General features: G+C 55.7%; 1 long non-coding RNA gene across 1 annotated transcript; it reads left to right on the forward strand.

The window, feature by feature from the left end:
* Positions 1-21,616: 21,616 nt before the first annotated feature.
* Positions 21,617-24,237, forward strand: LOC309848155. Its single transcript, XR_014302862.1, has 3 exons — positions 21,617-22,320; positions 23,331-23,451; positions 24,133-24,237. It is a non-coding gene; the product is annotated as an uncharacterized lncRNA (long non-coding RNA).
* The last annotated feature ends 640 nt before the right edge of the window (positions 24,238-24,877 follow it).

Here is a 24,877-nt window from a genome sequence, read left to right on the forward strand (position 1 = left end):
AACAGGCTGGACAGGACAGGACACATGGACAGGAGCCCACGTGTGGGAGCCTCAGAGACCACAGGCAGCCTCAGGGCTTCGAAGTCAGTGTCTGTCCTCTGACTGGGGTTTTCTCCAGGACTCGCTGATTCTTACAGCTGTGGAAACGGATGCCGCCGTGTCCAAAAGACCTGATCCTATAAGTTGGGGGGGGGGGGTGATTCTTAATTGTCATTTGATGCTTACTGAAAAGATGATTAGTTCTCACTGTTCATTATGTGCCTCATCCTTGAGATTTGGGGACGAACATCATTTTAGTTACAAATAGTATGAGTTTCCTGAAGACCTTACAGCTCTGTTTCTAAGGTTAGCGTTTGGAGAAATTTCATAGCATTTGCTTGCTGGACCCTGGATGTAGCGGGCTCCTTGTCAGGCTCTGGGTAAAGAACAGAATGGGGGGGCCTGGGGAGCATCCCTTGTGCCCTAAGCTGCTCCCAGGCGGATGTGGGGTTCAAGTCCTGATGCATGTCCCAGGACAGTGCAGCAAGTGGTCAGAGCTCAGCCGGACAGGTGGGGGTCCAAAGCCCGGCACTGATCCAAGACCTGTGTGGTCCTGGGGTGTCCCCGCTGCCAGAGCGGTGGCCTTCTTTTTTGTAGAGCAGGTGAACTGCCCGTTCTGGAGGAGTCTATTCTGCCATTCTTCCAGTTCCTGTAACGGACAGAAGCAGTCCCCTCCAACAGGTCTAAGACCACACAAGTGAGGACCTCCCCAAGCCAACGGCAGATCCCCAGATCCCGTGACCGGGCTCCAGGCAATCAGCACCTGCCCCTTCCCCTGCAGGTGATCGGTTCAGGCACTGGGGTGTGATTCCCTTCGGGCCAATCAGGTGCGAGAACATTTTGCCAAAGGGTCCCTGATCCGTCTGTGACTCCTGATTCTTCTAGCTCCCAGCCTCATCCCTGCTCCCCATCTTTTCCTCCTGCTCCCTCGACCCTCATCCTCGTGAGGCCTCCACCATCCCCCCAGCATCAGAGCCAGACGGACCCTGCCCTCCCTTCGTGGCCACCAGCCCCTCCGCACACCCACTTCAGCAATCCCATGTCCACGTTCCCACTGTGACCGTCTAATTCAGGGAGCACAGCCCCCAACGCCAGTGACCCGCACACGGCCATGCGCCGGGGAGAGTCCGGGGTCCTTCTCGGCTCCCTAAGAGAAGAAACGTGCTGCCCAGACCTCGCCACAAGCCGCGAGGTCGCAGATGGGGGCTGTTGGCAGTGCGGGGTGTATGGAACGCGTTGTGCGGCCCTAGAGACTGAGCCGCCTCTGGGGAGAAAAGAGGGGCCCCTGGGAACAGTCCCTCCGTAGCTCACAACCCACTGGCCGGAGCGGGTACGTGGCACTGCCACCTGTTGGAACGCGAAGCCCGCGGTCCTGGTCTAAGGACTGGTGCCTCGGGCGGACCCAGCAGTTTGCTGTGGTAAACGCTCAGCCACCCCCTGCCTCCCGACCCTCCTGTAGAGGGTCCAGTTTGGAACAGGACACCAGCCTGCATCCCCCAGATGGTCAGGACCGGGCCCTTCCTGCCTGACTGCCCCCCACTGCTGCAGCTTGGTTCTGGGTCCTGCACCTCTGCCCATCATGGCTTTCCATCCCAGCACAGTTAGAACCCCGGGCCATGACGTTCTACTTTCCCCTGAGTGGCAGATGAAACCTCACGATGACCCTAGGAGTGCTCCCTGCAGTCTTCCTGCGCTCATGGAGGGAGTTCCAGACTGTGCTCAGCTCCAGCCGGGCTCCCAACACCTGGGAGATCACCAGAGCACGGGGACGGGTAGGGCCTCCTGGGGCCCGGGACCAGGAGACCGGAAGGGAGCAGGGAGAGCCCTAGGAGACCTCACAGATTCTCTGGGATGGGTGCAGGGAGCCCCTAGGAGGCCACCTGGGGGGAGCGATCCCCCACTCTCCTCAGGAGATGTGAGTCCATGCCCCAGCACCCACAGCCCTCATTCTGCAAGTAAGGACACTGAGGCACAGAGGGTAATTATCCCTCCTGCTCCCAGCAGATGGGCAGAGTCAGGACGTGAGCAGGGGACATCGGCTTCAGGGCTCCCACCCTCCCAGTCACCACGTGCAGAGCTCACAGACTAAGTGGAGGGCTGCTCAGAATGGAGGGGGCAGGGTGCGATCCAGAGGACCAGTGGTGGGGGAGTGGGAAGGGGGAGCAACAGAGCTGCCACCTTGCAGATTATCTGTCCTCTTCCGGGGGCTGCACAACCCCCTTCCCCATTCTTCAGACATTCCTCCTGAGAGTGTGGGAGGGTCACATGGAGTCGCTGAGGCCCAGAGGGGCCTGTGTAATGTGTTTGGTGCTTCGGATGGGCAGAAAGATGGACAGGGCCTAGATCCCCACTCTGCAACACTACGTACAATGAAATTACACACACGGAACGGTCCTCAGTAGCACACGCACCTGTGCCTACATTTTGGACAGCATGTTACACAGAGCAGGTGGAGGCTCCTGGGGTCTGAGTGGGGAGGGCTCGGGGTGACAGATGCTGGGAAGGGACCCCAGGCTGCTGCGTGGGAAGCTGTGGGCGTCTGTGTGAAAGCAGGAGCCTATGGACCTCATGCAGGATCCAAGATAGGGCATGAGAGAACTCTAAGGTAAGATTATTATTATCTTAATTGGGTGAATGATCAAATTTAATTTCTTATTTTAATGACGGATTAATTGATGAATCATCCAGGACAGTAAATAGATCTCCCTGATGGAGACTTCCGTAATGATCCGTAACCACCTGTGACGGAGCAGTCAGCAGCAGGGATGGGAGGGGCGTCGTGAAAGGCATCATGTAATCACATCTCCGTGTAAGTAATTCAGGGACTGGGGCAGAGTTACCTTTGCCCGGTGGGGTGCCTATTTGCTGTCTCTGCGGGAGACAGAGATGAAGCAGAAAAGCAGGAGGCAGGAGGAGAGGTGCAGGAAACTTACCATCCTGCTGTCTGAGCTCTGTCTACCCAGGCCGAACCACAGACCTCTTCCCATCCAGGGAGGACTGGATGATCTATTTTTTATTTTTTAATTTATATGCCAGAGAGAGAGAGAGCGCACAAGCAGGGGGACTGCAGGTAGAGGGAGAAGTAGGCTCCCCACTGAGCAAGGACCCTGACACGGGACTCAACCGCAGGACCCTAGGATCACGACCCAAGCCGAAGGCAGTGGCCTAACCCACTGAGCCACTCAGGCGCCCCTATCCTCTATTTAATCCTTTTTCAGAATTTTTCTTTTTTTCTTTTTTAAAAGATTTGATTTATTTATTTATTTATTTATTTATTTATTTGACAGAGAGAGAGATCACAAGTAGGCAGAGAGGCAGGCAGAGAGAGAGGGGGAAGTAGGCTCCCTGCTGAGCAGAGAGCCCGATGCAGGGCTTCGATCCCCAAACCCTGGAATCATGACCTGAGCCGAAGGCAGACGCTTCACCAACCGAGCCACCCAGCCGCCCCAAGGGATGATCTTTTCAGGCAGTTGGGCTCACACAGAGCTGGGAATACTTCCCTGCACGTCCCCCTTGCTCATCTGGGTGGATGCGATCAAGGCATTTCACTCTTCTTGCTATTACACACATCCTGGCTGATTAATTAGTTATGGGGGATTCTAGGTGGTTTTGGTTTCAAAAGTAGTCAAACAAAATAAGTCTATATTACGCTTGGCCCATGGCGAACTTTCTAATTAAAATAGACCGCAGTGGTATCATCAAACAGAAGCAAATAAATCGATCAATAAATATGCATGTGCACATGTGTTCGTAGGGGGAAAGCAGGAGCTGAGACGGGACCCAGCAGAGTGATTGCCAGCCAGGAAATGAGCGCAGGGCCGAGGGTGCAGGTCCCAGCAGCCAGGAGGATGCAGGAGGTGGGGCTACACTAATTCTCCCGCCATGGCCCCCAGAAGGGCGGTGAACAGGGAAAGATGTCTGGAGTCTTATAAAGAGGCAAGTGTATGTTTGTCTCGGGAATTCTCCGCCCCACGTTGGGAGGTAATGTTTCCTTCTCCTCTGTCCTTTCCAGGTCCAGCGCTCGGTGCGTCGTTGCACGCCTGTGCTGGGCCCGATAGAGCCTGCGCAGGAGACGGCCAGCAGGGGAGGGGCAGCGGCGCTGAGGAAGTCTGCCCACACGACCTCAGCGAGGGTGAGCCCTGGGTCATCGGGCCTGAGCCACCCAGGGATTCCCCCGGTGGTGGCCTTCAGCCGCTCCTCCCCCAGAAGCCTCTCTGTCCTCACAGCTCTTTCAAAAGTTCCCGTCGGTCACCTGCAGACGTCATTCCTGGGTCCCCCATCAGGTCCCCCATTGGAATCTTCCTGAGCACCTCCCTCCAAGACGGAGTAGCTTCTAGGTCCGACCTGGGCATTTGGTCTTGTCCAGGGTGCGGACAGCCTGCGGCACACCAGGATGGAGGTGGGGCTGCCGGCCCACAGGGAACACATGTGGGGGTACACTGGCTGAGCAGGTGTCATTTTAAGGATTTCTCCATGGCCTAACCCAACAGGAAGGAGCTTGAAAGTACACAATGGAGGGGCGTCTTGGTGGCTCGGGTCACAATCCCGGGGTCCTGGATTGAGTCCCGCACCCAGGCTCCCTGCCCCGTGAGGAGTCGGCTTCTCCCTCTGCCTGCCACTCCTCCTGCTTGTGCTTTCTCTCTCTCTCTTTCTTTGTCAAATACATAAAATCCTTTTTTATCTTAAAGAAAAAAAAAAGTGTGCGATGCAAGAGATTTTTTGACTAAAAGGGTGCTTCTGAGCTAAAGCCTGGGGAGATGGTGCCTTTATCCTAAATGTCCCCAGAGACCGTGCATACACTGAGACGCGGCGGGTTTCCAGATTTCGCACAGTTGTCTGCAGACTCTAAGATCGATGGGGGTGGAAACAATGTTAATGTGATTATCCACCAGCTCAGCAAATGTTTATCAGGCCCTCCCCTTCATAACACTGTGCTGGGCCTCCAGGGGCTGGTAAAGACACATGAGGTGAGGTGTTTGGGTCTGGGGGCTTAGAGGTAATAAGGCGTCAACATTCAATACAGAGTATGAAAGATGGGGAACATGTATTTCAGTGCTGTTACCATCTAGCGGGTAAATTTAGGGAGTCACAGGTCTTGTCAGGAGCTGGTTTCCTCAGAGCACACTGCTGCCCCTTGTCTAGGCCGAATTTGAGGTTGACAAGCGTGTTAGGCATAGTTTCCTGTCACAATCCCACATCTCCGTGAAGTTGGCTCTAAGACTTACTTCTGCTGCTGGAGCTTTGGAAGAAGGTCCTCTGTGAGCCGTATAAACCTCAAGGAAATGAGGAAATTGTGTCAGTACTCAGTAGCAACCACATTTCTCTGTGTGTGTGTGTGTCTCGGACTCTGACTGTCCCTGTCTCTCTGTCTCTGTCCCTCTCTCTCACCGTTTCTGTCACATGCATGCAATCTTCTCTTTCTTTCTCTGTGCATATTTTATTTTTATTTTTTTAAAGACTTTATTTATTTATTTGACAGACAGAGATCACAAGTAGGTAGAGAGGCAGCCAGAGAGAGAGAGAGAGAGAGGAGGAAGCAGGCTCCCCGCTGAGCAGAGAGCCCGATGCGGGACTCGATCCCAGGACCCTGAGATCATGACCTGAGCCGAAGGCAGAGTCTCAACCCACTGAGCCACCCAGGCGCCCCTCTGTGTGCAAATTTTAATATCCTCTACCTCACACTGGCTCTTTCCCATGGACCCCAGCCACTGACTTCCGTAGAGACTCATTCTTCTAACATAACACATAAACAATCTTACAGGTAACATCCTTCCCTCCGGATTCGAGTTCGGAGCTCTGCGTGTGGTCTAGTGGTGTCAGCAGCCCTGTTCTAGCCAATTACCATGGTGAGGAAAAGGACTCTACTGAGAAGGCTGAGATTACGTGGGACGGAGAAGCATCTTCCAGAATGAAATGATGTGGTGCCTCACGGCTCCGGGGACACGGGATGATAAGCAGCAGCTGCATGAGTGAGACATTACAGAGCGCCTACCCGAGGCTCTGTCCCAGCAGTTCTGTGTGAGATGTTGCTTTGTTCTTAAAACATCACTGCAAAGTGCTTCAGTTTTACAAGTGATTCATACTCGGAGAAGAAGAGCTACTGTGCCACGCTGACCCACCTGCTCGGCGGCGGGACAAAGACTCTCATCCAGGTCCTCGTCTTGAGCCACCTGCCGGCTATGGCACTAGTGACAACAGGCGCGGTTATTAAACTTCTGCTTTTAATGGTCTTCCTAAGACACTTGCAAGTTGTTCCTCTCCATAATGGCTCTTCCTAATCGCACTCAAAGGTCTCCCTTCACATTTTTCTTCTCCTCTCGCATGCGCATTGATGGCTTGAAATCCTTTCCCGGGTTTTCATGGGCTCAACCGCCTCGAATGAATAGTGTGTGTTTCTGTCGGTGTGTGACTCCTGACCTTCGGGAGGGAAGACGAACAAACACACACACACAAACACACACGTACACACACACAGAAACACACACACTCACACACAAATGCACACGAACACTCACGCCGGTGGGTGCGCCCATGCGCACTCAGACATGCACACCCATACACATACGCGTGCACATGTGCACACGTACGCAGCCACATGCATGCACACCCACACACGCATGCACGAGCACCCATACGTAGACGTGCACTCACACGCACACTCACAACACACACCCACACTCGTGCCTGCCTGCTTACACACATGTGTACACACACACGCACACTCACACATGCACCATCAGCTTTGAGAGGCCCCTCAGAATCTAGTTCCCCTGCCTTCTGAACCATGTCCCGTGCAGCCTGGGCTCAGGCACGGTGTCACCTTCCTTCCTGGAGGACAGGAGCCCGTACACTCCCGCACACGGAGCTGGACACGCTGCATGCTTCCTTACGGAGCCGGAACAAGTCAATGCTTAGCTCAAAGCAATATGCTCTGATAACCGAAGGCTACTGGATATGTGAAAACTAGATAATACTGATCAGGAACCAGGTCTTCCTCTGGCCAGCACCACCTACAAGGGTGCCTGTGTGTCCTGTCGAGGGTTGGTCCTGTGTAAGGTGACACCTGCAAAGCAGCATGACCTCATGTGCACAATGCGAGTGAGGAGGAACCCCAAGTCCTGCTAGCCCCCAGCTTTCCAGGCGGTGGCCACTGCTGGGCTGAGGGCTACGGCACCGTCACACCATCACACCATCCATCCGTCCATCCTGCCATCCTTAGCAACCAAGCGCCCAGTATGTGCAAGGAATTGCTCCACGCTGGTGTGCAAACAGGGAAAAGAACTGGAGGTGTGGTGGTCAGAAGAGGCCGGGCTGCTACCGGAACAACGGATGTTTGAGGTCTCCTTCAGTCCTGAGACATGTCATCCAGGTCACGCACGGGGAGCAGCCGCCAGGTCGAATGCCGCCAGCTGGTGTGCCAGAAGGAAAGAGGGTCCCTGGGAGTCCCGCGCTGGCGATTAAATGCTTTCGTTAGCTGTGACATGTGTCATGTCTATTCAAAACTCAGTGACCAGGACCAGTCACTGTCCCCACCTGACCCCAGGAGACCTGAAAGTGCAGTCCTTCCATGCCTACAGAAGGTAAGAGCCAGGCACAGCTGGCAAACATCACTACGCTGCCATGGGGGGATGTGGGCTCCTTTACCATGGTGTCTCCCCCGTGCTTTCCAAGACTTGCACATCACTGAGACCTGGAGCGTGGAGGATCTTTCTTAGCCAATCGTTTGGTCCCAGAGCCCTCTCCATAGAGAAGGGGACCTGAATCGCACATACAGTCCTCTAAGGACCAGACATGAGTCCTTATTGATGATCTATACCAACAGGCCCTCACTGTGAGGAAGGCTCTGGCCCCGCCCCGCCCCGCGGGGTACGCCGGACAACTTGCCGTGTCACCCATGGGTGCCATTCTTCCTGGGGGACGCAGGTGGTACCAGATGAGTCGGACGAACCTACGAGAGCGACTGCAGACTTGCCTGAGGCAGGCAGCTCATCTGCAGTGAGAGATTCGAATGTGTAAACCTGAAGACTTTGCAGGATTTACCTTTAATTCAAGTGCTAATACTTGGTTTCTTGTTTCTCTGGAACACTAGGTTGAAATGCGTCACTCACTGCTTCGCAAAACAGGAGGCAGCTTGTGACTGAGTATCATGGGACCACCTTCTGTCCTAATTCTCTCCACTGATTTGGTGGAGGTCTTTGGTCCTCAGGTTCAGTGTGGGGTCTCCTCCGGGGGGGGGGCAGCAAAGGGGCTGCTACGCCCCTTCCCTCTAGAGGATGTCCTTCTCCTCTCGGCTGCACAGTGGCCTCAGTCAATCTTGTCCAGGTTTGGGTATGTGAAAGGCACGAACCACCTCAGGGAACTCTGTGTAGGGTTAATTATTTCATTTTACTCATCATACCTGGTACTTCTATCACTGCTCTCCGCGGTTCACACTCCTCACCTCCTTCCGCACTGCGTTGGGAAGAACCATGGTCCTGACAGGTGTGTCCCCATCTCCAAATCTCACAGACCACAAGCCTTGGCCAAACTGTCTCACACGTCTTGAGACTCAGGGACCTCCTCTGCTCAGTGACATCATAACACCGGCTCTCGGGGCTGAGACGAGGGTCAGAGAGGGTGTCAGCTGATCCGTGGTGGGCGGATTGGCCTTGCGTTGCTCTTCCCTGTGGCTCTGGCCTGAGCACTGCGAGGGCTGTGGAAGCTCAGCTGTCACCCAGGGCTTCTCCCCTCTTAGCTCCCCCCGAGGTCAGCTGTTCTTCACTTGCCCAGAGTTAGGAACGTGGGTGGGATGCTTGGGCAGTGGCTCTGGTTGACCTTAACAACATCCTTTCAATCTGCTCAGGAATTGGATGTATCATTTTTCAAACCTTTCGAGACCTTGACCAGGAACCAAGGTCTTAGTAAACCTGCAACATTTGGACAACTTAGAGAAGCTCATTTTTTGTCATAGTCGTGAGAAGGATCAGAAGTGTCCCTCTGGGGGCACCTGGGTGACTCACTCAGTCAAGTGCCTGGCTCGGGTCATGACCGCAGGGTCATAAGATCGAGCCCTACGTGGGGCTCCAACTTCAGCACATAATCTGCTTGCGTGTCTCCCCTTACCTCCCTCTCCCTTCTCTTCCGCCCCTTCCCTACCTGATGCGCTCTCTCTGTCTCTCTCTCCCCCTCTGAAATAAATAGGTAAATAAATAAATAAATAAAATACTTCTTTTAAAAAAAAGAAGCATGGGGCACCTGGGTGGCTCAGTTGTTAAGCCTCTGCCTTCGGCTCAGGTCATCATCCCGAGGTCCTGGGATCGAGCTCCCCATCGGGTTCCCTGCTCAGCGGGAGGCCTGCTTCTCCCTCTCCCACTCCTCCTGCTTGTGTTCCCTCTCTTGCTGTGTCTCTCTGTCAAATAAATAAATATAATCTTAAAAAATAAAGAATAAATAAAATAAATTTTTAAAAAAGAAGCTGTTCCACTGAAGTCAAGCAGCTAGTAAACAGGTCTGATATCCCTATTACAAAGAGTATTGGATGGAGATTGTGGAAAACACATGAGACAAGGAAAAATGTGTAGTTGTTGGAAAAAAGAGACATAATCATTCGTATTTGCAGAATGTGATTATGTACACAGAAAAGGCAATTACTCAACATCACAAATCATTAGGACTTAGAGGAAAATTCAAAATACAAAAATCAAAGCTGTCTTCATGATGATCAATAACTAGAAGATTCCACAGAAAAATTAAGTTTCCCCAAACTGAGGGTTGCTGGAGAGGAGAAGAGTGGGAGTGATGGGGCGGCTGGTGACGGACACGGGGGAGGGTATGTGCTACGGTGGGTGCTGTGAATTGTGTAAGACTGATGATTCACAGACCTGTACCCCTGAAGCAGATAATTCATGACATGTTAGTATTAAAAAAAATTAAAAATTAGGGGTGCCTGGGGGGCTCAGTGGGTTAAAGCCTCTGCCTTCGGCTCGGGTCATGATCCCAGAGTCCTGGGATCGAGCCCCATGTCGGGCTCTCTGCTCAGCAGGGAGCCTGCTTCCCTTCCTCTCTCTGCCTGCCTACTTGTGATCTCTCTCTGTCAAATAAATAAATAAAATCTTTAAAAAAAAAAAAAAGGCAGCGAACATTTGCTGTGTTTGTAAACAGAAAGCCTCAAAATCGTATCGCTGACATTCTTCCCGTTTTAATGCGTGTCTCCACTGCTCCACCAATCAAAGCCTCAGTGCAAAGTTTCGGGGACATTGACAAATCAATTCTAAATTCATCTCGAAAACATGCAAGAACTGTAAAGACAAGACAGAAAGGCAAGAAGGAAAGTAGCAATTCTCTCCCCTATTATGTATATAACAAATGCATTGCGTATAAAGCAGGCACAGACATATCAATAGACAGGCAGATCAATAGAATATCAAGAAAAGTCCAGAAACAGAGACATTAACCTACATGAGTTTAACAGACCAGAAAGGAAGTACTTTGAATCCATAGGGAGTGATAGCAATAAACTATGTTGTCAGAGTTGTCTATTACTGTGGGAAAATAAAATTAATCTTCAACCTCACCTCATTTCCCAAAGTAATTTAAAATGGATTTAAGACCTAAATATAAAACAAAACTATACAAACAATTGGACAAAAGTATAAGAAAATGTAACCTGGAGTGACAAAAGACCTTGAACAACAACAACAACAACAAAAATGTAGAAAGAGACTCAACTCTAGGAAACAAACTGAGGGTTGCTGGAGGGGTGTGGGGTGGGGGGCTGGGGTAGCTGGTGATGGAGTGAGCGCTGGGTGTGATATGCAACGGAAGAACCACTGAACTCTACCTCTGAAACTAATAATACACTTAATGTCAATTACATTGAAATTAAATTTAAAAAAATTTTTAAATGCAGCAAGGTAAAATAAAGAACACAGAAGCTTGACTACACCAACACTTCTTACTTCTACATGACTAAAGATACAGCTGGAAGATTACCCACAAATTGGGAGAAAACATTCACACAACTTGTAGAGAGGGGTTCACATGCACGACGTGTAATCGCCTTCACACGGTAATCCGAGAAAGATAAGCAGCGCACAGAAGCTCCGAGGATGGAAGCACACAGTGCACGGGACAGAGATTACAGACAGCCAGCAAACATTCAAAATGGCTGTCTGGCTGCGAATGTGGAACCAGGGTTCTTGTATGGTGGTGGTGAGAACTTCAAGGTTGAATAACCTTTTGTGGAGAGCCATCCGGGCGTGCCTATTAGAACAGAAACCACAGACGCCCTGTGGCTCACCAATTCCTCTTCTCAGAATTGACCCTGGAGGAATGTTCACACGGTGGGGGGGGGGGTGCAGAGACAGTGAGATGTAGGGACCCCACAACAATGTTGACAGAACTAACAATAGCCTGGAGGGAAAAACTGGAATTAAATATCTCCAGGGATTAAGTGCAAGATTTGGTTAAATGATGACCTGTCTGGGTAGTTCTGGTTCACCCTACGGGACTGGATGGTCCTGACGGCTGTGGGTTGACCCCACCACGTGTGGAACAGTGTGGTCATAGGAGGAGGGGCACGGCGGGAGCTGCCCCACCTCACTGGGATGCCCGGAAGCTGGATCCGGGTCAGTGAGTCCTTCCAAGCAGTTACTGCCATGTGTGGACGGCTGACGCCCAGGAAAGTATTACACGTCCTCCCCTGGCTGGGCCCGAGCAGCACATCGACCTGACATCATTGTGTTTGCAGAGCCCTGAGTCCTGTGGAATTAACATTTAGGGTGCTCTGTCACACTCCACTGGGGAGTGACCAACATCTGGGCATGCACGGAGAAAGGCGGGGCATCCCATTCAATGTGGTCCTGTCCTTCCCGGTACCATCTGCACCCTGAAGGCATACGCGTCTCTGCCCACAGTGCCACAGACGTCCTCTGCCCTCATGCAGGGGCTCCGCATTTTCACATGCCCCTGCTGGAACGCAGATTCTTGCCCCTCTGAAGTTTGAGGCAGAGATTGGGGAAGATTATAGGTTCCCCTCTCTGAGCACATTTGAAATTATAATGAGCAGGCCTGGTGATGCATGGGGTGTGTTTGATAACAACAGGAGAAATTACCCCTTTCTAAGCCAGCTCTCTGCTTTCATAACACACATCGAATCAATGTCTGGAAAACAAACAGTCACCAGGTGACTCGGCAACCGTGCAGGGGTGGAGGGCACCACGAGAAGTGCTACAGTAATTAGCTGAAAGAACTGTGCAGCTCTGTCCTCAGGGGTCAACCGAAAGCTCTTCAGCGTGGCCCCTGGATGCTGATGAGTCACAGGATCAAAAAGGAAGCTCCCACGTGAGCCTCAGCTGGTGCCCCCCACAGGGAAAGAACACAGGAATGTCTGAGCCCCTAAAGTTTTGCATGTGAGCCTGGGGTCTGTGGACCAGCAGCATGAGCTCACAAGGAACTTAGAAATGCAGGCTCCAGGCTCTTTCCTCGACATCTTCCCCTTCTGGGTATTAGAAGCCCACCAGGATAAGGGCACCTGGTTGACCAGAAGAAAGACTTCATTTCCCAGCTGAACTTCATTGCTAGTGACCATGTGACCAGTCCTGGCCAATGCATTGTAAGCAGAGGTCATGGGAGGAACTTCCAGGTCATGGCCTGAAAAGATGGAGGTGAACCCTCCCTCCCATTCCTCCCTGCTGCTGGCCACATGAGGCTGGGTCAGTCTAGGGTCACCACTGCTCATGTTGGTTCAGGAAAACCAAAGGGAAAGGGGGATTTTGAGAGCTTTGGAGCAATTTAATTGCTCTATCATGTGGTGATCACTGAGCTCCCTGTGGCTGGGCTTCTTCAGCTGTGACATAGGAATGATGATGGTGATGATGGTGATGGTGGTGATGATGGTGATGGTGATGGTGGTGATCATGGTGGTGATGGTGGTGATGGTGGTGATGGTGATGATGCTGCTGATGATGGTGCTGATGGTGGTGATGATGGTGGTGATGGTGATGATGGTGACAGTGGTGATCATGGTGGTGATCATGGTGACGATGGTTGTGATGATGGTCGTGATGGTGGTGATGGTGGTGATGATGGTGATGATAATGGTGATGATGACGGTGACAATGATGGTGACAATGGTGGTGATCATGGTGACAGTGGTGATCATGGTGGTGATGATGGTGACAATGGTTGTGATGATGGTCGTGATGGTGGTGATGGTGGTGATGATGGTGATGGTGGTGATGATGATGGTGATGGTGGTGATGATAATGGTGATGATGATGGTGACAATGGTGGTAATCATGGTGACAGTGGTGATCATGGTGGTGATGATGGTGACAATGGTTGTGATGATGGTCGTGATGGTGGTGATGATGGTGATGATGGTGGTGATGATGGTGATGATGGTGATGATGATGGTGATGATGATGGTGACGATGATGGTGGTGGCAATGATGGTGCTAGTGATCATTATGGGGATGATGGGATCTCTTGACAGGTAGAGGAGGAGATATGATGGAGTCACAGGAGGGCATGGAGCATAAGGTGTGCCTACTATTACTACCATCATTATTATTATCTCACACTCTTGGTGATGTGGAGCTTTCCCTCACCCAGCAGCTGTCCCTCTTGTCCTGGACACCTCTATATAAGACATGAGCTGAGCCCCACCTCTTCTCCCAGCATCTCCTTAACAGAAGTCCACCACAGGGAGCATGAACATCCCTGGGACAAGGTGGGGACACTGGTGGGTCCCTTGACCCAGAACTGAGAACCCAATAGGCCCAGCATCCTGAGAAGACTCACTGATCTACAATCTCTGTGTCCTGGAATAGATGATGATCAGTGTATTCACATGATGCTTGGATAAGAGCAGTCAGGAGTCGACATCAAGAGAGGTGTTGGATCACTTTGAAATAAGCCACTGATTTGCTCACCTCCTAGGACATTTCTGTGGGGGGTCGCAGGAGTTGCCACTGCCCAGGGAGGCAAAAGGACTTGAGGATGGGGTCACTGGGGACTCTTCGGACATGGGTTAGGGACATCTGGACCCTTCCAGGACCCACTCTTTGTGTCAAGGCCTTTGTGGGGCCCCAGGACTACAGGCCACAAACAGGGTTCCTGCAGGAGGCTGAGGAGGCTCTAGGGGTCCCCTGACCAGGCTGTCCCTCCCTCTGCTAACTACTCCTCCTCCGCAACAGCCCTTTAAGTCACGGGCAATGCTGCGCCCAGGTCTGTGGATGCAGGCGAGCAGAGCAGCTGGAGTCTCTGTCCAGGAGGGCCCCTTCCTGCCCCATGCTCCGTCCTGGCTCTCCTGTCCCCACGATGGCCCCTCAAGGACAAATCGGAATCATCCCCAAGGTTATTCTCAGGAAAGGGCACCCTCCTCCATATTTGTGGTAATCACATACGTTTTTGAAAACATCCATGAGTTAAAACATTTTGACAAGCTGGAGTAATGCACATGGTGCCTAGAGAATTAAAAGAGAAACAAGAAAAATGGATGCCTTATTTCCTTCTGTGTCACAAAAATGAATTTGCTGTTCAGGCTCATAAATTTGGGGAAGGAATTTTTGTGGAAATATTGCGAGCTTCAGAAACGTTCTCTGCCCACACAGCTGGACACAAAATCCCAGCCCTCCTCAGACCCAGACATGCCCACTCGGTCCCCAGACGCAGGGATCTGCACCCTGTGCACTGAGTGTCCCAATGGTCCAGGTGCTGGGACACATGGAATCCGAGAGGTTTCCTCGAATCCCGTGATGCCAGGAAGAACACGTCCCTTCTGGGAGAACCCAGAGCAGAAACGGTAGGAAGGGTTATGGATGGATGACGGAGAGGTATCGCGTTCCAGAGGAGCCGTCCAGAGAGGGACGAAGGTGGGGGCCGAGCCAGTCTTCCTTGTGAGTCCTTCCCACCCACACACACATATTCCAGGCCATCCCCTGATTGGGCGAGGCCCACCCACCACAGAGGCAACCTGCTTTACTGATTCTCACGGATGTCACAACCAACCTCATCCAGAAACGCCCTCACAGAAACATCGACCACCTACCTGGGACCCACAGCCCAGCTGGGCTGACATGCAAATTACTCACCAAGACCCACACTGGGGGTTGCATAAAGCACCATGTCCCATCTCTCTGCTGGGGAGCTCACTCCTCATGTGAAGCACAGGACCGGGAGTCCGGAGGGTACAGGGGGCAGAGCTGTTGCTGGCTCAGGGCGTGAGCAAAGCAAGGTCCTGGCAGAGTCCTGTTCATGGGCGTCCAGGGGAGGGGCAGAGGGGAAACCACACCCTTGGGACCTCCACCCACTGTAGACACAGGCTGGAGCTCTCGGTGGGGAGCCATGTGGACGTCTGCTCCTCCAACACCCCAGCAAGGGGTCCCTGTCCTGGTGCTGTTCTCAGCTCAGGGTGGGCTTGGGTCCTTTGTGTCCACATAAGCCCATGGGGCTCAGGTGTGAGCCGTCGCGGGGGGGGGGGGCTCATCCTCCTGCCATCAGGGTGGCTTCCGGCATGGCCAGGTGGCCCAGCAGAGCCCATCGGACTCAGGCACCCTTCACGTGGATCTGGGGCTCCCGGCCAGGTCTTGTCCCCACACAGGTACCTGGGAGGCTGTGGGCATCACTGCCGGCCACCACCTCCTCACCTCCGGGATTTCCCAAACTCATGACTTTAGGACAAGTCAATTCTGTTTTCTTTTATGATGAGAATAAATATGAACTCGTTAAAGCCCATTACTAGGGTGTAGACACAATGCCCCGTTGTGCAGGGAAAGATGACAGCTGAGCATTTCTAGAATAAGCAAGCTTGTGTACAAGCAAACATCACTGTGATTTACGCATCACAACGTACAGAGACCATTTCCCGCTCTTGCTGTTCACAGAACAGGGAAAACGCCCCCGAAACCGGCTGTGGACGGGACCCCTACAGACTCTGCCTGAGAATTTACAATGTCATTATCACAACGGCTACCCCACACCGTGGTGCACACCGCGTGAGAATGACAGCCCTGATGCCGCCCTCATTCCCGTGCGATGTGCCCACGAAATATCATCAGCTAGCTCGGCATTGCTCGCCTCGGAGAAAGTTTAATCATGTTTAAGTAGGTGTAATTAGGAAGAAATGAGAAATCCCTTCTACCCATTCCCCCTTGCCCTGGTTCAGCCCCACAGCAGCACTGATCCTAACAATTAAGTCAGTAGCTCCCAGATACACTGAGAATAAAATCCAAACTCCTCCCCGTGACCTGTGGGCCAGGACACGCCTCCTCTCCCAGCTGCGGACTTCCTCCTCCTCCATCCCTCCCACCACACTGGCCACTTGTGTCCCTAAGACACCTGTCTCCCTGCCTCGGGGCCCCCTGGAGTTCTCTTCCTGTGTGGGGACTGAGGACATTGAGTTAATGGCTCATCCTGAGCCTGCTGGGGGCTGGGACGTGTGGTGCCACGATAGAAGCTTCCTGAGGCCGCAGAGGTGCCTGGAAGTGACATTCCCAACTCTGTGTCATCCTGACAGGACCCCCACTCCTCCCACCTCTGTGAGCCCAGGACGTAGCTCTGGGCAAACTACAAGTAGGCCCTTCCTCAGACACATTACTGCCATCTGCCGGGAAACTGCCCTGTGAGGGCATAACTCCAGGATGACTGATGGGAACTGTACTGGCAGACTTGGGCAGTGCACAACCTGGCCAACAGCACCTGGCAGCCCTGCCTCCTCCTCCTCCTCTGCACTCCCTGACTCTTCCTTCTGACTCAGACCTCTAGTTGCCAGATGACACTGTGTGTTCTGTGAAATAAATTTAAATCTCACTTCTTGACTAGAACGTCTAGGAGGGCTGGGGTTTGGTTGTTTTATTCAAGGCTGTGCTTCCAGGGCAGGAAACAGTGCCTGGTACAAGGCAGGGACTCAACCAACACCTGTTGAAGAAACAAATGAATGACTCGAAGGAATGAGTTCTCTTTCCTCCTTCCCCTGTGCCCGTCCCAGGGTGGGGTCCCTGGGTTGTGAGCCGCCCCCACCACACCCAGGGCCCTCGGGCGCCGACCAGGGGAGCCGCTGGGCAGGCTCACGGGTTGGCTGCTCTGCGCACTGGGAGCCGCGTCTGGGCTGGGCCGGGCCGCCAGGTGCCCAGGGACCTCAAGCGCAGCCCGGAGGAAAGGAGCCGGATTCTCTCATCACGGAAGCGTTTGAACAACCGCACAGGTGCGGAGCAGCCGCCAGTGAAAACGCAAGCTCAGAAAACAGCGGCGGCTTCTGCAAGTGAGAGGTTTGCGTTGTGCCCTGGACTTCCGAGCAGGCGTGTCTGGCAAGGGCGGCAGGGGTGGCAGGGTCGCAGGCGGGTTCTCCGGGAGCCGCAAGGGCACGGGTCCCACGTGCCGGGAGCAGGTCCTGAACTGGATCCGCACCGGCCCCCCTGGTGACTCGGAGCCTCTGGGAGCCGCACGAGCATGTCCTTGTAAAGTTTGTGCCACCGCCAGTCAGGCCGGAGCCCCAGAAGAGCAAAGGCAGTGAATGAGGCCCCAGAACCGCCCGGCCATGGGACTGGCAGGTGCATGGGGGAGGGGTGCCGCCTCCAGTCTGTGGGCCCACGGGGTGCACAGGGTACCTCTGCCGGTCTGTCCCCCTGTCCCATTCTCTCTGCCCTCCTGTGCTGTCATCAGGGAGGTGACCTTCCCCTCCCGGTGCGAATGTCCACTCCCGTCCAGGACGCACCTGCCCCCCCCCCCCGCCTACCTTCCCAAGTCCCAGATCCTGGAATCTCATCTGCCAGGCCTACTTGGGTGGGTCCCCATCCCGAGCCCATCCTGTGACCAGGACATGGAGCTCAGGGACGCCCCGGGTCTGGGGTCCCCTCGGATCCTGGCTGCAGGCCTAGGGGTGCAGAGTTTACGTCCTGCCCACAAGCCTGAAATTGGGGGTGGGGGGTCTTCTCCCAGGGAGAAAAGTGGAGGTATGTGCGGGGGTGGGGGAAGGAGGAGGTCAGCACATCAGGGGAAGCCTCCTGCCCCAGCCCCAGGACAGCAAACAGGACTCTGCATGGGGACTGAGCTGCTCCTGGCCCCAGGGCTGGCAGAAAGCCTAGCGAGTTTTCACCAGGGCTGTCTGTCTGCCTGTCTGTCTGCAGGGTCCCTGTCCTCACCCCCTGGCTGTGTGGGCAGCAGCTGCTTCCTGTGGGGGCATTGAGGTCCTGCTTACTGACATGGAGGTGAAAATCACGTACCACTGTGTGTGCCTGTGATGGTGAGAACATCACAGAGTCAGGAGGAGCCGCGGTCGGCTGCTCGGAGACAGTGACTCAACCTCTGGCCCCGGGGGAGTGGACGCCTGGTGCCTGGGATGGGGTAGGGACGGCGGGGGCCCTGTCCCTCTGTCCCAGCTGGGCCCCCACCCCATCCTCTGGGGAGCATGTCTCTGAGGGGTTAAAGGGTAACGGTCAGCTCATTCCCACCAACCAGAGGCAGGAAGCTGGGCTAGAGCAGCATCACCTGCCCTTCCCCCTGGTGGCGGCTGGGGAAAAGCCAGACTATGCTTCCAGTCCAGGAAGGACCAGGAGAAAGCAGGGCCATGGGCAGGGGCAGAGGCAAGGGCAGTGCCTCAGGGCACAGAAGCTCAGGAAGGCGGGTGCACGAAGAGGATGAGGTCTCTCTACTTTCTGTGGCCGCCCTAGACCCCTCTGTGGGGCGACGAGGGGCACGAGCAGGTTCCCATGGGGACAGACACAGAAGTCAGCTCCCACGTCCCGGGGGGAGCGAGCGAGTAGGGTGCGGCCCTGCCGTGGGCACCTGGCCCCGGCCCTGGGTGCAGGCAGAGAGGAGGTTAGGAGCCTGGATGCCCCAGGATGGGGATCAAGGACAGACGTAGCCAGAGTCCAGCTCTGCCGACGCCCCTCCAGGGGCGTTCAGTTGCTGGGCGCCGGCTCCATGGGAACAGAGCCTTAGCAACCCCCACACATGTCCCCGTGGCACAGGTGGCATTCAGGAATTCAGCGTAATTGAGGAAAGGAGTCTCCTGGAGAGTCAGAGTCTAAAGCCACGTTGGACGCTGGGGCCTGAGGGTCCAAAATGGGTCATGACAGAGCAAAGTGGGTGAAATCGTGTGTGGGATGGGCAAGGAGCACAGGCCCTGAGCTCCGGCCTCCCCTGTGTGGTCACGGCAGCCTCTGTGGCGGTGGGCAGCGGCCAGGACAGAGGCGTCCTGAGCCACGACGCGGGTTACACTCACACAGTCCCAGACCGCGGCTGCATGGGGGCCTGGGGCTCAGCACGGCGGGACCGCAGGGACTCCTCCCACCCACGGGTCAGGGTCCTCAGTGCGTGCCTCTCTCCCCCTGGCTTATTTGTGCTGTAGCCCCGGCCTTCCTCCTAGACACATGGTCTGTCGTGGACAGTGTGTTGCCCACTTTCATGATGACCCCGGGGCCTGAGGCCTTCTGGGATGGACTCACCACGTGTAAGTTGTGCTTCTGAGCGTTCGCTGCTGTACGCGAGTGCACTGAACTATCATCTCTCCTACGAGGTTGTTGGCTTATCTGGCTGAGAACAGCGCTTCTACAAACACGTGGGTTCTAGAGACCATTGAGTGGACGTGTTGGCTCTCTGTCCATCTGTCCTCAGTCCGGGGTCCAGCAAGATGAACGGCAGTGCTCAAATGGGGTTGTTCTCGCTCAGCTGCGGGTGCATGCGCGCGTGTGCGTGCGCACACACACACACACACACACACACTCACACTCATGCGCACATATGCACACTGTCCATGGCTGGATTCTACCCAAAGGCAAGACAGAATGACAGGAGAGTGAGGCCTCACCTGTGCCATGGCTCTGATCCGTTTCAGGCCCCTCCAGGATGCGGGTCCCAGACCTGTGCAGCCCCGCCCTCTGGGCCAAAGCAGGCGCAGGCTCTGGGGTCTGCCGGGGGCATGCCAGGGAGGAGGGGCCAGGGAGGGGCGTCTAGCCTGGACCAAAGTGCTCGGGCCCACAGGTGTGACAATGTCACTACCTGAGCTGTGACATATTGGCACGCATCACCCCACAGGGACTCAGGGTGAGCTGTGAACCTCAGAGCATGGCCACAGACACATTCCCGCCAGGCTGGAGAGCCCAGCTGGACGATCCCACACCCTCTAAGAACCCTCTTGCTCTGCGAGGCAAACCCACAGATCCAAACGCATGGCTCCAGAAAGACGCCAGCCCCCAGCTGTATCTTCCGACACTCCTGTCTTCTGACACTCCTATTCCAGCTCTAGGAGGCAGGTCCTTCCCCTGCGCCCCAGTAGGAGCAGAGGGGAGATGGCGCTGGTGGGCATGCTCTCTGCCCCCAGGATTCACAACGCCACAGGGGCTGTCTGGGTGTGACCCGATGCTGGGCATATTGCTGGGCGGGGCTGTCCTGTGTCCTCACTGGCATGTGCCCTCCACTTCAGCTGTCTTGGCACATAGCGCACACTCAGTAAACTTGTGTCAGGGACAAGCCAAGTGTGGCTCCCTCCACTTAGGGTGTGCAAAACCCAGGGTCTCTGCCTTCTTCCAGCACCTGCCCTTGAAGGCTGCAGTGCCGGGGCTCGCTAGACAGACTCTCCTGAGGAGCCAGAGAGCTGGTGCAGGGAGGGGGTGCAGCCGCGGGCACTGAGCGCCAGGCGGCCTTCAGTAAAGGTCATTCTCCAAAGTTGGCACCTGCGGCTTTCCTTTCCCTGGGGGCTGACCCTCTGCCGCCAGCAGCTCTGGTGTATATAGGGCCCTTGCCTTTTCCTACACGTGAATGCTGTGACCTGGGTCACCCAACAATGCCCAGCGTCCCTGGCCACCGCGTTATTTGGGGTTTGGGCATGCAACCTGATGCGGACCAATCAGAGTCCTATTCGGGCAGTTGCAGGAGCTATTGGACGAGTCGGGGGTCTTTCTGGAGAGCATGCGAGGTTGGAAGGCCTGCAAGGCTGGTGAGGTCACAGCGGGAGGGGACCTTGGGCTGTCGGGGACCGTGCGGGGCCTGAGGTTGAGGCCCACAGGTGACAAGAGGGAGGCAGGGGAAGCTTCCTGATGGCGCACGGCGGGCCGGCCGCAACACGCAGCCCTTCCTTCTGCGCCGCAAATGCCCCTCACCCGCCGACGGGGAGCCAGCCGGGCTGTCCCCCAAGCGCAGACCCTCAGCCTGCGGATGGCCGCGCTCCGCACTCCGGCCGTGCTTCCCGCCCCCACGAGGCGCCCGGGAGTGGGGTCACCGAGCGCAACTCCCCCGGCGCGCGCCGGGTGTGAAAGACCCCAAACCTCGGCGACTGGTAAGTAAGGGTAGGGGAGACCCCACTTGGGTCGGAGCAGCGGGCGGAGCCCGGTCCGTGTGGGCGGGGCTCCGCAGACGCCCCGCCCCGGCCCGGCCCCGCCCACCCGTCGGAGGCGGCCCTGCCCCACCCCCACGCCCCCGGGAAAGGGCGGGCCGAGCTCTGGGCGGGGCTGTAAGTGACAAGTTTGTGTCCTGAAGGGGGTGGGGAGGGTCTTCCCCGGGAGGGTCCGGTGCCGCCGCCTCCGTCCTGCCGGTGCGCACGAGAACCGAGCCCTCCGCCGCGCGCCCCGGGGGAAGGCCGGGGACGACCTCGCGACACGCAGCGGGGCTGGGGTCCCGCGCCCTCCCTGCAGGTGGATGCTCGCTTGTCGAGTGGGCCGTGCCGGGCTCTGGGCTCCCCCGCGAGGAGCCGGGACCCGCGCCCCCGGGCCTCGCCACCGGGCGCCGAGCCGCGTGGACCGCCGAGGGTCGCGGCGTGAGAACGCCAGCAGCAGCCCGAGTCCTCTGGGTTAGCCAAACCCGGCGAGCCCCAGCCCCTGAAGACCGGCATCCGGAAGGGGGTCCCCCGGCTCCTGGAAGGGAGCACTGGAACGGGGGCGCCCTGCAGGTCCTCGCTGCCTGGGGAGCGCCGAAGCCACGCTCCCCTCCAGCGCACTTCAAATTGAAATGTCCCCAATTGGGGAAATATTTATTTGCCAATGATCAAGGAAATGTCACAGAAAAATCTGTTCAGTTGCGGAAAATGGCCCTGTCCTTGGCGCTGACCCCAGAAGGCAGGAGGAGAGCCGGCCCTGAGCACCGAAGCTGTTGGCGCCTCCATCCTGCCCGCTGGACCGGCAGCGCTTCCTCCCCTGCCTCTCAAGTCCTGTCCTCGGGGGGCTTCCTCCGGGCTTCCGGGAGTCCCTGCCAACTGATGGCAGAGAGACGTGGTTTTGGAAGACGGGCCGCCGCGCTGCTGTGCCCTGTCCTGCCTCAGGAGAGACAGACCACAGACTAGACGGTGTTCTCGGAGGGACCTGCCAGGTGAGGGTGAAGGGGGCATCTGGGGACAGGCAGGGGATTCGGGGATGGGGGAGAGACACACCTCTAGCTGTCTCCCTCTGCCTGTGCCCAGAGAAGTGCCCAGTGAGGAAATGGCCCTAGGTCCTTCCCAAGACAACTCCTCTCTGGACATGCTGGTGACACCCAGGGCCTGCTTTTTGCCCGTGAAGTCGTCCACCCTCATGGTGAGCTAGCCCATCCCGGGCCCTGTGTCTAGGGACCATGAGGCAGCTCTGGTTAGGAGCCCACAGTTAGAGGAGGCCCCTGCGGGAGGAGTGGGGACTGCAGATCTCCCAGGACCCCAGGGCGGCCCCGGGGGGCTGACAGGACCGGGCATAAAGGAAAGGTGGGAGGTGGAGCCGGGACCCAGGAGGGGACCGGCAGGGAAGACAAACCAGCCGTGCAGGGAGCTCCCAGGAGGGAAAGGTCCCAGCCCCAAATTCAGAGTGGGAGACCTAAGGCACATTGCATCTTCCATAAACTGATCTTCTACTTCAGCCCGTGCAGCACGCGGTATCCATGGGCCAGAGTCCTCTCTGACCCATCCTCCCCCGCATTGTCACGGGGCCTCACCCCCACAAACGGCTCTCTGATCCTGACAGCACTGAGTGCTGCTTCCCTTCCCTCGAGCGACAGGAAGGAGGGACTCCCGGGGTACGTGTATCCATCACTCCAGGAGGAAGAGCTGATTCCAGGGCTGGGGCAGGAAAAGGGTGAGTGAGGAGGATCCCGCGGGGCCAGAGAGGGAGCCCCGGGCCTGGCAGGGCTGGACGCATCCCCAAGCTGACAAGATGCCCTCCCCCCGTTATTTTTGCATATTAGGGTATGTTTTGTTTACTTCCTCCCCAAATTAAGTCCCATGGTTAAATAGAGTGCCAGGGGGACCCAGGGCAGGGACATGAGCCAGAGTGAGCTGCTGGCCTCAGCAGAGAGAGTCTGAGCATGAACGCGCTTACACACCTACATCTATAACCGCACATCTTTTTCTACAGATGGTAGCACGCCTCTGGACATTTCAGATACATCTCGAGGATCCTTCCACGTCCTGAGGCTGCAGCGCCCTCGCCATGGGGAGACGGCAGAGCCCCGCTGCGCAGACGCCTCACAGTTCAGGTGGGTCCCTAACAACAGACGTTTACTTCAGCCTTTTGTTCCGACAAATAAGCCCACAATGCATGTCCTTGCACAGACGTCCTTGTGCACATTAGAGCATTATTTGTAATGCATGCTTGGAATGCTCGGAGAATATTGCACAATAATTTACTTAATGGAGCCCTATTTTTAAACATTTAGATTGTCTCCAATTTTTCCACTATTATAAACAACACTGCTATGATCATAAATCTTGGCACACACTCCTGATTACTTCCCTGGGATGAATTTCTAGAAGGAAGGCCTGGAGTGCTTTCAACCTTCAAGCTGCTTCAAGCCCATTTTGCAAGGGCTGGGTCAGGGCTGCCCAGGCTGGTGGAGCAGGCTGTGCACTGCTCAGGATGACCAGGAGGGGGCACGAGGGGGCTGAGGAGGAGCCCATGGTGCACAGGCCAGGTAGCTAGGTGTCCCCTGAAGCAGGGCCTTTTCCTGGTCTGCACAAGGGTGCTGTGGTGCCAGCAGGGCCCTGGCCGAGCTGCCAGAGGCAGAGTCTGGGTCACAGAAGCCCTGACTGAACCACCCACCTCAGGGACCAGACAGTCAGGGTGTGGAGTCAGCTCCAAGGACTGTCCAGTCTCATTCAGGTGACTGCATCATACCCGGTGAGAGGCTGTGTCATAGCTCCTGTCACACTTCATTCAGGTGACCCTGCATCATCCCCGGTGAGAGGCTGTGTCATCGCTCCTGTCATGGTCCCCTGGGACTGTTCACCACCCACAGGAACGGAGTCGCCCACCTGTCACCAGCTGACCGATGCCCGTCTGGTCCTCAGTGGACACTGTCCCCTAGATGCTCTGGTCCCTGGGCTCGGGAGCAGCCCTGTCCCTTGGGAGCCAGGCCCAGGCTTGTGCAGAGAGGCGCCCCCCACCCCGGCTGACCCCATGGCTCTGGTGCCTCTGCCCCGGGAGTGGGCAAGCCAGTCACATGGTCTGGGGTCCCCGCACTTCACCATTTCACTGCGAAGCTGGGCCCTCAGTAGTGACTGTGGTCATCGCAGAGCAGGGCCTGGCCGATGGAGACGGGCTTTGGGCAGGGTATCTTCGCAGACGATGCTCCACACCCAGGGGCCGCCCAGTCCGTAAAGACAGAGAGATAGAGACAGACGGAAAGACACAGACTGAGGGACAGAGAGAGAAACACACACAGGGACAGAGAGAGAGGAAAGGAGGGACAGAGAGAGACAGAGAGAAAGACAGGGAGAGAGAGGGGGAGAGACAGAAACAGAAACACAGATGGAGAGACAGAAATTGACAAAAATAGAGAGACAGACACAGAAATGGTGACATGGAGCCCTGGGACCACGTGAGGGCATCAGACCCTCTGAGAGGCCAGAATGAGAAGAGGGGGGCCGGGGGCGGTGTCAGTGCCGGGGATGCAGTCTGCTGCC

The sequence above is a fragment of the Mustela nivalis genome, assembly GCF_964662115.1.
Source record: "Mustela nivalis genome assembly, chromosome: 14".
In the NCBI taxonomy this organism is placed as follows: Eukaryota; Metazoa; Chordata; class Mammalia; order Carnivora; family Mustelidae; genus Mustela; species Mustela nivalis.